The following is a 16,835-nucleotide window of genomic DNA, read 5'->3' on the forward strand; positions in this document are numbered from 1 at the left end:
AGGCCTAAGGCAGCAACACAGCGGACCGCGAGCTGTGGCCTGCAAGGTGCCCGGAGGCGTGTTGTGTTGTGTGAGCGGCTCTTGCACAGGCGCAGTAGATGCCGAGGAAGCCGCCCCCGGGTAATTTTTATTATTTTTTTTTTAACCTTCCTCTGACATTCCCTTCAATTTTGCTAGTTTGCCCCCCTAGCCTTTTTAAGAATGTCAGCATGGCCTTAGGCCTAAAACGTCTGGTCACCCCTTCCTTAGTGGGTACTTACCTCAGGAGGAGGAAGCCTCTGGATCCTAAAGAGGCTTTCCTCGCCCTCCCTTTCTGGCCACAAGAACTTGTCTGAGCAGTCTGCACCTGTGCAGTAGAGTGGACCCGATTGGATATTTCCACCTGAGCAGAAAGCTGCTAGTACATTAAATATGATGGTTATTTGCAGTTCGCGGGTACCATCGCTGAATCGCACTGGCTGAGGAGGACGGGAAGCCTCATTAGGATCCAGAGGCTTCCTCCTCCCAAGGTATTTGTTTTTGTGGGGTTTTTTTGTTTGTTTTTTATTATTTAAAAAAAACTCACAGATTCAACTTGAAGTGGAACGGTTGTCTAGAATGGACCAAGCAATTGCATACCAACTGTTATATTCCTGGTGTAGAATAAAACACCAATCACCAGCAACTTTTTTTTTTTATTTTTATAAACATACATAGTAAATACACTATACAGTACTATGAATGAAATGCACATACCAGTGATTCATTTGTGGCTGGGCCCACTATTATTAAGCATGCAACCACACCATCTTGTGGTTTAACTGTATTAGAGCTGGTCCACACTAGGCACGGTTGCAGGACGGACGCTGCAGTCCGGATCAGGGGAAGTACCCACCGTACTGCAAACTGATGAAAGTGCATCAGTTTTGCATCAGTTTCCGTTCAGGTTTTTCCCTGACAGAAAACGTCTCCATCATTAGGAAGGAGTGGGAGGATTTTTTTGGGCCAATCATAAAGCTCAGGCTATCCGTTTTCACATCAGTTTTTTGCCTGTGGAGCTGGAGATGCGTTTTCTCATTGCTTTCACTACCCCCTGCGTGTATCCGTAGTCCTGATCCGTTGCGTGAAAATGCAGCAGATCCGGACCTTCCGTTCAGGTTTTGAAAACGGATCCCCGCAAACGCAGACGGATCCGTTTTTTACTTGGGTGAGGCTGGCTGCTATTTTCAACATTAGTATCCGGGACTCCGTTTTTCATCAGGTTTGAAAAACGCAGCCACGGATACGTTTCCGGACCTAGTGTGGACCAGCTCTTACTGTATTTTGTATTACTGCATTAGCATAGTGTAGCTTACAAATCAGAATCAGTTTTATTTTGCCAAGCATCATTGGGTCATACCCAGAATTGGTTTTGGCACATACAGGTCACTAAAGAAGGCATCTATAACAGCAGCCATGGATTTGGCCTAAGAAGGAAATGGAGATTGACACTGGAGGGGGCGGGGCATAAAGTTTAAAGGAAACCTGAGATTAATTAATATAAAAGTTTTATACAAACCTGGTACTTCCTCCAGCCCCCTCTGCACCGATCGCTCCCACACCATCTTCCTCTGCCACCTTCCCCCAGTAGAAGACCTGCAGGTTTGGCCAGTCAACGCATGCCTGGCTGCATGCGCCCCCCCCCCATCTTGCTCCTGCGGCTGGGAGCGTCTGAGCATGTGCAGGCTCAAAGCACTTCAGGCCACAGGAGCACGCACATGCGGTTGGGCTGCGAATGTGCAGTGCGCCCCGACTGGCCAAGCTAGGGGCTTCTTATGGGAGAAGGAGCCAGAGGAAGACGGCATGGGAGCGATCGGTGAAGATGGGGCTGAAAGAAGCCCCAGATATGTATAAAAAGTTTATATTGATTAATCTCAGGTTTCCATTGAAGGGATTCCGAGCTCAAAATAAAAATGAAATTTGTACTTACCTTGGGCTTTCTGCAGCCCACTGTTGGTCGGGAGGTCCCAAGACGGAGTCCTGGCTCTTCTCCTAAGGCCTGTCCAGAAATGGCTGCCCGGCGGATCCTGGCCAGCAGTCCAGTGACACTGGGCCTGAGTGTCGCGCTCCTTCTTCCGCATAAGTCACGTATGACTTCACACGCCGGCAGCCTCGTGTCATCACGCCGGCCGCCGTGATGACGCGAGGCGGCCGGCATGTGAAGTCATACGTGACGTATGTGGAAAAAGGAGCGCGACACGGGCCCAGTGTCGCCGGGCTGCCGGCCGGGATCCGTCACGCAGCCATTTCTGGACAGGCCTTAGGAGAAGAGCCAAGACTCCGTCGTGGGACCTCCTGACCTACGGTGGGCTGCAGAAAGCCCAAGGTGAGTACAAATTTCATTTTTATTTTGAGCTCGGAGTCCCTTTAAGTATCGTCTAAATCACAAAAGGTTCTTGCACCCTATGAACCTGTAGATAAGTCAGCTTCAGTGCATCCTCACTTAAGGCCGTTCACAACCTTTTCCTCCAGAATATTCCTCTCGGCCCTTTGTAGGGAGCATTTGCGTAGCAATTCCAGCTGCACTAGCCGCTTCCTCTCCAGTTCCTCAGAGTATGGATTTCAGTTTGTATGCAGTTCTGTACCTTAAAGGATACCCCAACTGAAATGTGACATAATGAGATAGACATGTGTATGTACAGTGCCTAGCACACAGATAACTATGCTGTGTTTCTTTTTTTTCTTTCTCTGCCTGAAAGAGTTCAATATCAGGTATGTAAGTGGCTGACTCAGTCCTGACTCAGACAGGAAGTGACTACAGTGTGACCCTCACTCATAAAAAATTCCAACTATAAAACACTTTCCTAGCAGAAAATGGCTTCTGAGAGCAAGAAAGAGGTAACAAAGGGGAATTTCTTATCAGTGAGGGTCACACTGAAGTCACTTCCTGTCTGAATCAGGACTGAGTCAGCCACTTACATACCTGATATTTAACTCTTTCAGGCAGAAAAAGAAAAAAAGGAACACAGCATAGTTATCTGTGTGCTAGGCACTGTACATACACATGTCTATCTTATTATGTCACATTTCAGTTGGGGTATCCTTTAACCACCCTGGCGTTCTGATAAAAATCGCCAGGGTGGCTGCGGGAGGGTTTTTTTTAAATAAAAAAAAAAACTATTCCATGCAGCCAACTGAAAGTTGGCTGCATGAAAGCCCACTAGAGGGCGCTCCGGAGGCGTTCTTCCGATCGCCTCCGGCGGCCAGAAGTAACACGGAAGGCCGCAATAAGCGACGAGCGGAGTGACGTCATGGACGTCAGCCGACGTCCTGACGTCAGCCGCCTCCGATCCAGCCCTTAGCGCTGGCCGGAACTGTTTGTTCCGGCTACGCTGGGCTCGGGCGGCTGGGGGGACCCTCTTTCGCCGCTGCACGCGGCAGATCGCCGCGCTGCAGCGGCGATCAGGCAGCACACGCGGCTGGCAAAGTGCGGGCTGCGTGTGCTGCTTTTTATTTCATTAAAATCGGCCCAGCAGGGCCTGAGCGGCAGCCTCCGGCGGTGTTGGATGAGCTGAGCGTGGTTAAAGATGAACTCCACGCTCAGGTGGTTAAAGATGAACTCCAGTGAAAATGATGTAATAAAAAAAAAAAAAAGAGTGCTTCATTTTTACAATAATTATGTATAAATGATTTAGTCAGTGTTTGCCCATTGTAAAATCTTTCCTCTTCTTGATTTACATTCGGACATTTATCACATGGTGACATTTTTACTGCTGGCAGGTGATGTCACCTGCTGCTTGCTTTTTTTGGCAGCTGGAAAACAGCTATTTCCCACGATGCAACGAGGTTCACAGACAGGAAACTGCCAGGAAAATGGTCCTCACAGTCTCCTGTGGGAGAGGCTTCACCACAATATCAGCCATACAGAGCCCCCTGATGATCAGTTTGTGAAAAGGAATAGATTTCTCATGTAAAAGGGGGTATCAACTACTGATTGGGATGAAGTTCAATTCTTGGGTCACGGTTTCTCTTTTTAACCTCAGCACAGGTTTTGATTTCAGTTCGGACTGCAGATCCTTTTCTTTCCTGGCGGACTACAGTTAGATGCTGTTGCTCTTTCACAAGCCACTGCTAGTCTGCAATCACAGAGAAAGCCAAGTCAGTTATAGGATCTCATAAATGGCAAACATGGTTTAGTTCAGAATCTGACTAAGACCTAATTCACATTACCAAAGCAGGTGAAACCGTGTTGCTCTGCAGTGGGTTGCTATGTAGTGCAATTCTGGGGTTATTCATACACCATAGAAGAAGCTGCAGGAAATAATTCCAAGTTGTATTCAAATACCACCAACAGGCTGGAGCTCACAGGTAGCAAGTACAAAGATGAATAGTCAAATTCAATTATTTAAGCCGTTGAGACAGGCATTGCTATTTTAACATTACATCAATGGCAGGCAGATGACATGCAGAGGAAAATATTCCATGTGGTTGGTGGGGAAGGGGGTGGGCACCAGGCACATTAAGGGTCCTTTTTCATTTGAAATCGCAAATGCATTTGCAAAAGCTTTTCCCCCCCACTTGCTGCGATTGCGATGTGAACCATTGTGAGTGATACGCGATCGCACCAATAATTGTGCAGCCCGACGATTGCGATTTGCGGAAAACTGAAACACACTAATGGAAAAGTGCATCACGATTTACATGTAAATCACGGTGCACTCATGATCAGTGATTGCTTTTTTTAAGCGGATTGCGGCAAGTGGAAAAGGGCCCTCACAGCTGTTTCACACTACCAAGTGCTTGTTCACAAACGTGTACTCGGTACCCTCCCTAGTGCCCACCAAATACAGCGTTTATTTCCCTATTCATGTCATTTGTTGGCTATTGGGGCAAGTCTGAATAAGGCTCCATACACATCCAATTTTAAACTGGCCAATTTCACCACTGCCATGTAGTATGAGGGCCAAGAGATTTGGAATACTATGAACAGACTCTGTAGGTATGCTCTCATACTACATGGAGGTGGTAAAATTGGCCAGTGATCTGTAGATAAAAATTATAGGTGTGTACAGACCTTAACCTATTTTGGTTCCTGGACGTAGTTTCTACGTCCAGGAATCCATGCGCTCCCGCGGCCGATCGCGCGCGTGCACGCGCACTCCCGGCCGCGGATTCGGTAGCCAGGCAATCAGTGTATCGGGCTATGGTGTCCGATCACTGATTCCTCTCCCCCGCTGAAAAAGCGACAGCTTCTCTCGGAAGCTGTGCTTTTTCTGGCTGTTCCCTTCCCGATGCGTCACTCTAAGCGTGTGCTACGCTTAGAGTGACGTCATGTAAACAAACTCATGGCCGCCATCTTGTGGCCAAAAAGTAATACTACACCTGTAAAAAAAAATAAAAAATTAACAGACATTTACATTGTAAATCTATTGTTTACCTCCCACCCTCCAAAAACTACCCAAATAAAATGTTTACTATAAAAAAAAAAAAAAACACATTACAATAAAAAACATACAAACATGTAAATATTTACCTAAGGGTCTAAACTTTTTAAATATCAATGTAAGGCCTCTTGCACACTGCAAGTGATTCCGATTCCGATTCCGCTTTTTAATCAGTTTTTACATCCGATTCAGATTCCGATTTGCAGTTTGCTCCCTGCACACTGCAAATCGGAATCGGAATCGGATGTAAAAACTGATTAAAAAGTGGAATCTGAATCTGAATTGCTTGCAGTGTGCAAGAGGCCTCAAGATGAAATATTTCTATATTTTTTTTTATTTTAAACTTGTAAATAGTGATAGATGCAAAATGGAAAAAATGCACCTTTATTTCCAAATAAAATATTGTCGCCATACATTGTGATAGGGACATAATTTTAACGGTGTAATAACCGGGACATATGGGCAAATACAATACGTGAGTTTTAATTATGGAGGCATGTATTATTTTAAAACTATAATGGCTGAAAACTGAGAAATAATGAATTTTTCCATTTTTTTCTTATTCTTCCTGTTAAAATGCATTTACAGTAAAGTGGCTCTTAGCAAAATGTACCCCCCAAAGAAAGCCTAATTGGTGGCGGGAAAAACAAGATATAGATCAGTGCATTGTGATAAGTAGTGATAAAGTTATAGGCTAATGAATGGGAGGTGAACATTTCTCACGTGAAAACGACGGAACGCGAATGGGTTAAAGGAGGTGGTAAAATAGCCGTGCAAAATTAAAAAGGGCCCTCTGCTAAAAACTCACAGCCAGCAGCTTACACACCATACCAAAATAAACAAGGTTATTGGTGCCACATATCCAACAGGCATGTGGGATAAGACCCTCTGCCGACATCAAGGCCAATCTCCTAGAGGGGTCCCTATGCTAATGGTGGATGCATCTACATCCTACACATACAATGGGTGTATCCACAACTGGACATGTCTGATATAGGATAAAAAGCCTAAAGGCAGCCATACATCTAGCGATGATGGGCAGATTCAACCAAGAGACAGATCTCTCATCAGATTCAATTAGAGAGAGATTTGTCAGCTGCCCATACACCGCAGGAATCTGCCTTGCGACGCATCATCCGACCGTCTCGACGCTTTCCACCTAATGTTAAGTGCCCCCCTCCCCGATGCATGTTATACATTACCTATCGCCAACCTCCATACACTGCATACTCATCTTTGCTGCAGTCCCTTCTTCCTAAGCTTCTTTTCTGACCATCTACTGCTGGTCAGTAAAGTCTTAGGGCTTGATTCACTATGCGGTGCTAACCTACTTAGCACGTCTAAAGTCTTTAGGCGCGCTAACCAGGGTGCTAAGTAGGTTAGCATCAGTTTTCTCAATCAGATCGTACGTTCAAGTCTTATGCGCGCGCTAAGTCCCATAGGCTTTAATGGGCACTTCGCGCGGAGCGTCCTTCGCTCTGTGCAGTGTGCGCGTAAAGTTTTAATCGCAAAAAGTTTTGCGCGCGTAAAGCACGTTTAGACCTGCTAAGGGGGATTTCACAGGCGTGCTAACAGTTAGCACCGCTTTGTGAATCAAGCCCTTAGGCTGCTACTGATGCTCGCTATATGTTTTTCAAATACGACCATTATGTTTACCTCCTGTTTGTCACAGTTATTCTAGGATAGTTTACAAAGGAGAGCCCAATGCTATTCTGACCAGAAAGGATGTTTGTGGAGGTGGCCATAATGGAAAGAAATCTTCCCAGTTTCAGGAAACTGCCACAGTGGTATTCAGTTTCACATTCACTTTGGTTTTCAGGAGAAAAGAATCCAGAAAGATATGGACCTGAGGGTTTTAATAATTTCATAGCTGCTCCTACCACCATGTGATTATGCGTGATATGTGTTACACTCAGTGCTGCAGAGTTGGTACATAAATCTTCCGACTTCAACTCTGACTCTTCAGTTTATGAAACCACCGACTCCGGGTACCCAAATATCATCACAGCCCTGGTTACACATTGGATAGAGACCTCCTGAAAACAACTAGGAATCAGTGAGAATTTGGAGATCACTGAAGCAGACACACTGGAGCGAGGAGTCACTGCAGTGTACTTGGAAGGAGCTGTCTTTGGGAACCTTTGATGCCCATTTCTCTGTGTTATGACAACCACTTCTAAGGTTGCAGCAGCCTTGCTTAATATTCCAACTCACATGCTGTCAAGAAAGACTGTTTAAATATGTATTGGAAGAGGAGTAACACAGTGCTGAAAATGTGTTATTGTCTAGACATCAACCACTTTATCCACCACTACAGTATATCTACGTCCGCTGTGACTTCATCTAAGCCATGAGTCAGTAGATATATGTCTTGTAGCTGAAACACAGCTGTGCACCATTGGGCATGCTCCTGTGCAAACTTCCAGCACTATTTCCTGTAGCACTAATTGGTGAATGGGAATATACGTTTCCTGAGCTAATGAGATTGATTCTTACCATTAAAAATACTTTTATTTTCTCAGTTTATAGTGAAAAATTCACTCTGTAGCATTATTTCAGAATCAAATATCTTCACCATAAGTTGTGAAAGGAACAATCTAAGTTTTGTGATAAGCGGTAAGAATAGTCAAACAAAATTTTTGTTTTTTATCTACAGTAGCACTTTTTATTTTTAAACTGGAATTGGTAAAACTGAAAAATGTGTTTTTTTCTATTTTTTTTTCCTTGTTTTCCCATTAAAATTCAAAGAAAACAAAAATTGTTCGAGGGAAAAAATAGCATACAATGAAAGCCTAGCATATATTTCATTTCTGTGTCATAAGTAGGGATAAAGTTATTTCTGATTAAATACGGACTTAGCTAAACTGTCAAAACTGCTCTGGTCCATAAGTGGGAAACAAGGTCTGAATGCGAAGTGGTTAAAATTATTTAGTTGTTTTTCCTCCAAAGAGAATGGCATCTTCCTCACACAACGTGCTCTGATTGTCCAGTCCATTTGAAAGTGCTATGCTAGTTATAGGCAATTAGAGCTGTCTGGGGCGCTGTTCCTTCTACTGGACTTCAGTGCTGCAATCTCCCCATTCCTGCTCCCCACACTGGAGTCTCCTAAGGCCTATTTCACACTACAAAACGCGATTTTGCCAAGCAAACTTTAAGAAAAATAGCTGTAAAAAATGGTACCTGCCACCATAGGGACAGCAGAGCGAGGGGGCTATAGCGATGGGAAAGCAGCGGGAGTGGCGGGTCAGTGTGACGTGAGGTCGGTGAGCCACGTTATTTCAAACCAGAAGTCTTTGGTCCTTGAGGACCAAAGACTGCTGGTGCGGAAGTAGTTAAATAGATTTTAATAAAAATTTCTAACCAAACCTGATCTGACTTTTTCAATGAGTAAAAACTTGCTGCCTGCTGCAGGTCTGCTGAGAATTACATTAACAGGTGAGCAACCACTAGAGGAAAAGCAGCATTACCTCACATCTATTCATATGGTACAAGTGGCAAGTTTACATTTAGGCCCCTCACACACTGTGCCGCCCGCGTTATTTTTCCAATGCTGCTTCCAGGGCTGTGGAATCAGAGTTGGAGTCGGAGCAATTTTGGGGTACCTGGAGTTGGAGGTTTCATAAACTGAGGAGTCTGAGTCTGATGATTTTTGCACCGACTCCACAGCCCTGGCTGCTTCCCCACCGCAAGGGCCATGCAAATCTAAGGAGACGTATTAGATTTGTGTGATGACTGCCAAAGCAAAGGCTGTAGCGCATTTAATGAAAATGTTCTTACTCTCTTGTATCTGCTGATTGGGCAAGGACCTCTCCTTCTCCAGTGACTCAGTGCCACACATCACCAAATCATCTCCCCCTTACCTTCTCACAAAGCATTCTTGTGTAGTAACATTGCATTCTGGGAAGCTCAATTTTATGAACCACTGGATGTGAATTATTAAAAACGGGATTACAGACTCCAAACACTGGTTGATATATGGGATCGATTTTTAAAGCCCAAGATATCACACAGTTTGTTTATTGGTTTATTTATGTGCAATTAACAGGAGATTGGTTTTAACCAATTATGCATTAACTGTTTTGTAAAACATGTTGCTGGTTTAGGTTTCCTTTAAGCAAAGGTGTATTGATTAAGAAACCAATCTACCGGTAAGTGCCTAATCACTCAAATCAGAGCATCCGAGTAATATACAATTCAATTTAAGGGGTTAGCTCGGGTGTTAAAACCCACAAAAAAAACTCGCAATGCACTTCAACGCTGCATTACCGTTGCATACAGTACATACAGTGGAGCATACAGGCAATGAAAAGGCCGAGCTACTTACTGGTAGTAGTGTTTCGGCGAATCCTCCAGGACAGCTCCTCCTGAGATTATCATTGATCCCCTCCCCTATGGAAACACATGCAAATGTCAATTCATTAAACAAATTAGCTCCCACTACATAGCCAGTTACCTCCTGTGCTTCCCCAGTTCTAAAAAGAGTACTTAGCTCATGCCTTATTCTGATAGCATGTTATTATTATATTCATTTAAACATATACAACTCTTAAGTGGAAATAGGGCTGGGAACTAAGGCAGCTGTCCTGGAGCATTTGCCAAAACACTACTACCAGTAAGTTGCTCGGCCTTTCTCTCATCATCCTCCAGGACAGCTCCTCCTGAGACCAGCGAGAAACCGTTACCTTAGGGTGGGATAACTTCCTGGAGCACTTTGTGACCAAATGCCTGATCCTGGCTGGAGAGTAATTCGACTCGGTAATGCTTCACAAATGTTGAGTGTCCTGACCATGTTGCCGCCTTACATATCTGGTCTAGTGAAGCTCCCGATCTCTCTGCCCAAGAGGTTGCCAAGGATCTAGCCGAGTGTGCTCTAATATCTGAGGGTGTATTACTGCCTACTGAGTTATTTTAACGTAATCACCTCCCTAATCCATCTAGCTATGGAGTTCTTGGAAGCATGTAGGCCCTTCCAAATACCTGCAAATAGCAGAAAAAGATGGCTTGACCTTCTCCAGTGTCGAGTTCTCTCTAGATAACTGCTTGTCTTACATCTAGTCTGGCCAATCTTTTCTCTCCCTCGTTCTTAGGGTTAGTGGAAAAAAATGGTAGAATGATTTCCTGAGACCTATGGAAAGCTGTATCTACCTTGGGTAATATGTTGGATCAGGTTTGAAGACTATTCAATCTGGATGGATGATCATATAGGGGTCCTCCATGGACAGTGCCTGTATATCCCCCACCCTTCTAGCCGTTGTAATGGCTACCAGGAAAGCTACCTTTAAGGTCAAAAGCTTAATCAGCATTTCCTCTGCTGGTTCAATAAAAATAAAAATAAAAAATGTGACATCAGAACATCTAGGACTAGTGACAAATCCCACGGTGGAGCAACCCTGCTGGAAACCGGCTGGGATCTGGCCATAGATTTCAAAAAAGTTTTTTTTTTTTTTTTAAACATGCAGTTCAGTAGATAATTGTCTACTCAAAACACTGATGATGCAGAAGCCTGCATGCGCAGGGTGCTAACTGCTAAACCTAGAACTACGCCATCCTACAAAAATTCCAAAATAAATTGAATATCATTTGAAATAATATTTCCCTTTCTTTCCGTAAGCAAAAGGTTTTCCCGACCTGGTTATAAATCTTTCTAGTATTCTCCTTTCTACATTTCAGCAAAGTAGCTATGACTGTTTGAAAATCCTATATTACTTAAGGGTTGCCCCTCAGGATCCAGGCTGTAAGATTGAGCCACATGAGGAAAATATATCCTATCTTTCCACTATAGGTGCAAACAAGCTCCCCTATAGTCAAAAACAATCAATCACAGAATAAGCAGCGCCGACACAGAGAATGCTGCTAGAGGTAGGCCGGCTTCACAGCACAATGAAATGGAAATGTAAATCTAAGTTTACCTCAGCGCAATATGGATAACAGTTACCCGTACAAACAGGGTGGCTCACAGTACCTGTTCTTGTAATTCCCACCTCTGGAGATATACGGAGTGTAAATATAAGGAGTCTGATGTCTTGCTGTAATCCCGACAAACCCAGATCAACTCTGTCTGACTGCAGAGTGATCGCGCTAGACGGATTTCCGGATTCCCTGGTCATATGATCCACGTGGTATCGCGCGGACTGCCCTCTCTGCGTTCCACCGGCATCAGCTGCGTCCCGTTGGTACTGAAAAAGATACGCAGACACAATAGTGCACACCGTAGGGGCCAATCAACACCAAGCGCAGGATTCCACTTACTGGATAAAAGCTTTTTTATTTGCAATATTGCAGCGTTGTAACGTAGCCTCCACTTCCCGACTCGAGTTTCGGCTCTCGCCTTCGTCAGGGGGTGGGGCTACATGCACAGGAGGTCATTTTTATTTACATAACTCCTCCCTCCACATGACGGAGGAATTTTAAAACAGTCACAATCAAATATCAAATTCACATAAAAATACAATGCTTGTAAAACAGCACGGCCATTTGCCACATAAACTTCAACCAGAGTTAATACACCAATAATAAAAACTAATAAAATTATAAACTAATAAAAATATGAAAAGGAAACATTGTCTTATATTCTTAAAGGGACAGTCTCTCATTTTTACTCATCTCGTATAAAACAATTTAAATCAATATTGGCATTTAAGCCATGAGGTGCCAGGCTCTGTAATTGGAATATCCAGCGAGTCTCCAGCTGTGATAGCCCTTTAATCACATTACCACCTCTCCAGTGTGGTTTGATCAGGTCTATTCCATAACACCTTATACCTGCTGGATCTTTATTATGATGTTTAGAAAAATGTTCTGGGACACTATGCGCCTTTTTGTCTGGGTGTCCGATGTTGTATATATGTTCTGAACATCTTTTCCTCACACGTCTGCCCGTGCGGCCCACATACTGCAGGCCGCACGGACATTCCAGAACATATACAACATTTGTAGATGTACATGTGATAAATTTATCAATCACAAATCTTTTGCCATTGGAGGTGGAAGTGAAAACAGTCATTCTCCGTCCTCCATATTCACAGATCTTGCACAATTTAGGTTTTCTACACGGGAAAAAGCCTTTTAGAGTGGGAAACATAGGTGGTCTTATTTCTTTAATACAATTTTTCACAATTTTATCTCTCAAATTCTGGGGTCTCCTATAGATTATTTTAGGTTCCTCCGGAAGAGCAGGCCCCAAAACCGGATCCTTCTTCAAAATTCCCCAACTATCAGTTAGTATTTTCTTTATTTTCTTATGGTCACGTGAATAAGTGGTGATGAAAGAGAACTCCGATTTATCCTTTCCAGGTTTCTGAGTTTTAGTTACTAATCTAACCTGTCTTCCTTCTTTCAAAACCTTTAACCTTTCTTCCTCAATGTTGACTCTGTCATAACCTTTTTCTACAAAACGGTCCACTAGAATTTTAGATTGACTCCAGTAATCGTCATCTTTACTACAGTTCCTCCGGACCCTACAAAACTGGCCCCTGGGAACATTCTTTAGCCAGGGGGTGTGATGACAGCTCTTTGAATCAATATAGGAATTACGATCACTTTCTTTAAAAAAACATCTGGTCAACAGGGAATTTTCCTCAACAAATATATTGAGATCTAAAAAATCAACAGCTGTTTTGCTATACGTGACAGAGAATTCCAAGTTCCATTCGTTATTGTTAACCTGCCTGGCGTTCTATTAAGATCGCCAGGCAGGCTGCGGGAGGGTTTTTTTTTAATAAAAAAAAAACTATTTCATGCAGCCAACTGAAAGTTGGCTGCATGAAAGCCCACTAGAGGGCGCTCCGGAGGCGATCTTCCGATCGCCTCCGGCGCCCAGAATAAACAAGGAAGGCCGCAATGAGCGGCCTTCCTTGTTTTGCTTATATCGTCGCCATAGCGACGAGCGGAGTGACGTCATCGACGTCAGCCGACGTCGTGACGTCAGCCGCCTCCGATCCAGCCCTTAGCGCTGGCCGGAACTTTTTGTTCCGGCTGCGCAGGGCTCAGGCGGCTAGGGGGGCCCTCTTTCGCCGCTGCTCGCGGCGAATCGCCGCAGAGCGGCGGCGATCAGGCAGCACACGCGGCTGGCAAAGTGCCGGCTGCGTGTGCTGCTTTTTATTTCAGCCAAATCGGCCCAGCAGGGCCTGAGCGGCAGCCTCCGGCGGTACTGGACGAGCTGTGCTCGTCCAGACCGCCCAGCAGGTTAATGGAATTGATGAAAGTCAATAGGGAGGTTTCATCACCTCTCCAAACAAACAGACAATCGTCTATAAAACGTTTCCAACATAGCAGGGGGCCTTGCTTAAACATCTCTAAGGAGGTGTGTTCCCATTCTGCCATATATAAATTGGCTATGCTGGGGGCATGCTTAGCTATAGTCAAAAACAACAAACAAACTGCAGTGAGCCATGGGTGAGCTGAAAACAATGAAGAACTGGGGAAGCACAGGAGGTAACTGGCTATGTAGTGGGAGCTATTTTGTTTAATTAATTGACATTTGCATGTGTTTCCATAGGGGGGGGGGGGGGATCAATGATAATCTCAGGAGGAGCTGTCCTGGAGGATGATGAGAGAAAGTACCATATTTTTTGGACTATAAGACGCATCTAGTTTCAGAAGACAAAAACCAAGGGGAAATTTTTTTTTTAAACCTGGTGTGCCTGGAGGGGCGTGTCCGGATGTAAGAGGAAGAAGACGTGCACTCCTGAAGCTCCGTAACCATCCTGCAAATATCCTATTAAAAAGGCAACTTTTACTCATCTACTGCCCGCGGCTGGTCTCCTGAGGGTCCCCGGAGCCGAACAAGGTGTCATGCCCCCAAAAAAAAAACGAAAATAAGAAAGCTGGAAGCAAAAATTCCGCAGACGCATGTAAGTCATGCACGCAGTGCTGCCACGTGACCAGCAGCAGCCGCCATAACGTTGCTACGATGGCGGAGGCCGGAGAGGAGCCGCACTCGTCCGCAAACACAGCAGTAATCCTGGAAGCGATCACTGCCTCCCGAGTCGCACTTACCACCAAACTGGACAAGGTTGAGGCAGACATCCAGCTAATTCGCCAGGACATGGATAAACTTAGAGCGCGAACAGCGGAGGTAGAACGCCGAGTCTCAGACACTGAGGATACAACTGCCACACACACCGCTGACATCAGCTCTCTTAAGCAACAGGTGAAGCAACTCATGGATCGCTCGGTGGATGCAGAAAATAGGCTCCGGCGAAATAATGTGAGGGTCCTGGGCCTACCGGAGGGAATTGAGGGAGACAACCCAGCTGAATTCGCGGAGATATTCTTCAAGTCCCTTTTGGGCCTAAAGGATCTCCCAGCCACATACGTGGTGGAAAGAGCCCATAGAGTCCCGTCTCGCCCGCTCCCCCCTGGATCTCTCCCGCGCCCATTCCTGGCACGGCTCCTAAACTACAGAGACCGGGACTTAATTTTAACAGAAGCTAGAAAGCAACAAGACCTGGTGTACGAGAACGCAAAAGTTATGCTCTTCCCGGATTTCTCTGCGGAAATCCAAAAACAGCGTAAATCCTTTATGGAGGTCAAGAAGCGTCTGCGGGGGAAAGAAGTGAAATACAGCATGCTTTTTCCCTCAAAGCTCCGAGTAATACATGGGGGTTCCACCAGATTCTTTGAGCGCCCTCAGGAAGTCAGTGACTGGCTGGACACCATCTGACCGGGTATAGTACCGCACCTCTTCAGGACTGTGTAGATATATATAGTATAGCCGCTTTGAATACGGATTATAATCTACACTATACTATACATCCTAAATGTCTAGCAACAAGTTGCCTTTTAATGTTTAACCACTACGAGTTACGGGGCTTTTGGGTATGCCTAAGGACACTATTACCTACTCCTTCGGGCACCCAGGGTCTTAATATAATATCCAGGTGCCAATGTTACTGTTTGTTGGGATACAGGGCTACGTACTCCTTTTTTTGGTAATGTAGCAGGGGTTAGGTTATACATATGCTTGTTGCGTATTGGGTTAATGTATGTATTGTTTGTGAAGACCATGCTCTCTCCCTCCCTCCACCCGCCATGGTCCCGCTACCACTCTCTCCCCAGATGGCCTCCCGCCACAATGTACCTTTCCATGTGCACTTACATCTGCTTTGCTGATCCGTGATGGAGACCCCCCTGAGAGTAATCTCGTGGAATGTTAGGGGCCTCGGCTCCGCATTCAAGCGCTCCCTAATGTTTCAGTATGTTCAAAAACATAAACCGCATATCCTCATTTTACTTGAGACCCATATGATTGGCGACCGTCCGCGATCGCTACATCGTTCATGGATCCAGAAAGGTTTCCATTCCACCTTCTCCACTTTCTCTAGGGGTGTGTCCGTCCTGATCAGCAAGGCCATAGCTTGCAAAGTTCTCTCATCAGAGGTGGATAAAGATGGCAGATATGTCATCCTAAATGTACAAACACATAATGAAACATATTGCCTTATAGGCATATATGCCCCTCCCAACATCCAATCTCTATTATTTAAGGAACTTAGTGTTAAAATCTCCAGATACCTTCCGGCCAAACTACTCCTTATAGGAGATTATAATGCAATTTTAGATCCGACACGTGATACGTCCAACCCCACCAGATCTGCAAACCCGGAGCTCATAAACTGGGCTTCTGCCCTTTCTTTAACAGAGCTTTGGAGATGGAAGAATTCCTCCAAAACCTCATACTCCTGTTTCTCCGCAACACATAAATCCGCCTCTCGGATAGATCTGGCATTTGGTAATGCAGACCTGTTAACTAGCGTTATCTCTGCTAACTATCTCCCAAGCGGTCTTTCAGACCACGCCCCGCTAGAAATCATCATGTCTCTCAAACATACTCCTAATAAGAATATTTGGCGGCTGGACCCAAAGTGGATCTCAGACGAAAATATAAGCCAACATATCTCACCTTTCATTCAGGCATTCTGGGAGACCAATGAGGGAACTGCAAGCGATAACATGATATGGGATGCATTTAAAGCCACTCTGAGAGGTGAATACATCTCCCAAATTAGCACTCATAGAAAACAATTTAATCAAAGCCTGCTGAATCTACAGACTGCAGAGTCTGAGGCTTCACAAAAATTTGCTGATTCCAACAATACTGACGATTTTACGCATCTAATGCAAATAAAACGGAATTTAAATCTCCATATGACTGATATCACTAAAGCTTCCCTCACAGAGTGGCGGCAGGAAATATTCGAAAAAGGGGATAAAAATGGCAAGCTGCTTGCGAATATTTCTAAAGACCAGGTTGCTCAATCAGTTATACCAGAAATCAGCCTTCCCTCTGGCGGCACCACCTCTGTCCCCGGCCTCATTGTAGAGTGTTTCCAACATTACTATGCCGACCTCTATAAATCCCACTTTATGAGTACCCTAGACACTATGAACCATCATCTAAACAAAATAGAACTCCCTACGTTGTCCTCTGAA

General features: G+C 44.7%; 1 long non-coding RNA gene across 4 annotated transcripts in view; it reads right to left on the minus strand.

Annotated features, from left to right (window-relative positions):
* Positions 1-3,046: 3,046 nt before the first annotated feature.
* The window catches only part of LOC137532002 (uncharacterized), a 29,782-nt gene continuing 15,993 nt past the window's right edge, over positions 3,047-16,835 (minus strand). For 3 of the 4 annotated variants that reach the window (XR_011023837.1, XR_011023838.1, XR_011023836.1), the window contains exon 5: positions 3,047-4,094. This is a non-coding gene — a long non-coding RNA (uncharacterized lncRNA). Of the gene's footprint in view, positions 4,095-4,188; positions 4,270-16,835 lie in introns of all 4 variants that reach the window. The other variant, XR_011023839.1, reaches the window with a different exon arrangement.

The sequence above is a fragment of the Hyperolius riggenbachi genome, chromosome 9 (assembly GCF_040937935.1).
Source record: "Hyperolius riggenbachi isolate aHypRig1 chromosome 9, aHypRig1.pri, whole genome shotgun sequence".
Classification (NCBI taxonomy): Eukaryota; Metazoa; Chordata; class Amphibia; order Anura; family Hyperoliidae; genus Hyperolius; species Hyperolius riggenbachi.